The sequence below is a fragment of the Acanthisitta chloris genome, unplaced genomic scaffold (assembly GCF_000695815.1).
Source record: "Acanthisitta chloris isolate BGI_N310 unplaced genomic scaffold, ASM69581v1 scaffold9405, whole genome shotgun sequence".
NCBI lineage: Eukaryota > Metazoa > Chordata > Aves > Passeriformes > Acanthisittidae > Acanthisitta > Acanthisitta chloris.
In genome coordinates, this window is record NW_008672058.1 from 5,487 (window position 1) to 6,729 (window position 1,243).

Below are 1,243 nucleotides of genomic sequence, written 5' to 3' on the forward strand. Positions count from 1 at the left end.
CATCACTCCCCTGCCTTGTCCCGAGTCCACCCTTGGTGCCGCCAGCCTGGCCCCGCCGAGCCACCCAGGGCTAGATCCATCCATTTAGAGGGACAAGCAACCCTCTCCCCACTGATCCACTCTGCCTTGCCCCAACTCAGATGCAACCCTGGGGCTCAGGCTCACCCCAACAACCCCCAAAGAGACTGGGGGCAAGTTTGGGCTGCCCCCAGCAGAGCTGCAGCCCTCCAACCTGCCTAGCAGACCTGGATTAGAGCATTGCATCATCCCCCCTCACCCCCCCACACTCCCCAGGGGATTAGAGCCCTTTAATCACCCTGAGCCATTAACCCCCACTGAGACCAGCCGGTGCCTCCCCGACCCCCCCAGCCTGCCCCCCCAGGTGCTGAGGGGCACCCAAACCAGGCCCAGTGTCCCCCACATTACCTGCCTCTTCCCCCAGCCCCTGGGGCACAGCAAACCCCAGACAAGCCTCTGCATTCCCTCAGGCTCTGGAAGGATTTAGCCTTAAACCAGACACGTGAAGTCAGGAAGGTTTATTCCAGTAAACAGAATTTCTCTTGAGCTGAACAGTACGACAAACACCCGATTGCAGCACAGGGAAAGAAAACATCCACAGGAAGAATTTCCACAAAATACAGTTAAAAAAAATAAATGGTGTGATTGGAAAACTCTTATTTCAGAAAAAAAAAAAGTCTATGAGAAGCCTTTAAATTAAACAGTGTTGGATTCAAACCCTGATCGGTTCTGTCTCCGGGAGTGTGCAGGAGCAAAGGAGACTATTATTGCTTGCTGTGCTGGCTCCAGACACCCTCTCCTCTCCCAGAATTGCCCCAGGGGCAGGGTGCTGGGGACTCCCCACCGTGCTGGGCACCCGCGGTCCTCCTTGCAGCTGAAGAGGCAAAGGGACAGGGTCATTGTGGACGGAGCTTGCCAAGTGGGGGTAAACACCCCAGCAGTGGGCAGTGGCAGGTGGGGTTTGGTAAAGTCTCTAAAAGCCTCAGGTATTGCAGTGAAAGGGCAATGTTGGGGTGTGGCTCAAATGGAGATGGGGTTTGGGGTGGGGGAAGAACCAGGGAGCAGCAGGGATCAGAAGTGTTGGGTATCAGACCACCCCAAATCCCAGATCCCTCCTATACACCTGCTTGTGCCTACCAGGGTGTGCAGGGCTTCAAGGCAGGGCTGGAGGACAGGCTCTCATGAGGGGGCACCCCCCATCACCCCTATCTATCTCTAGCCCAAA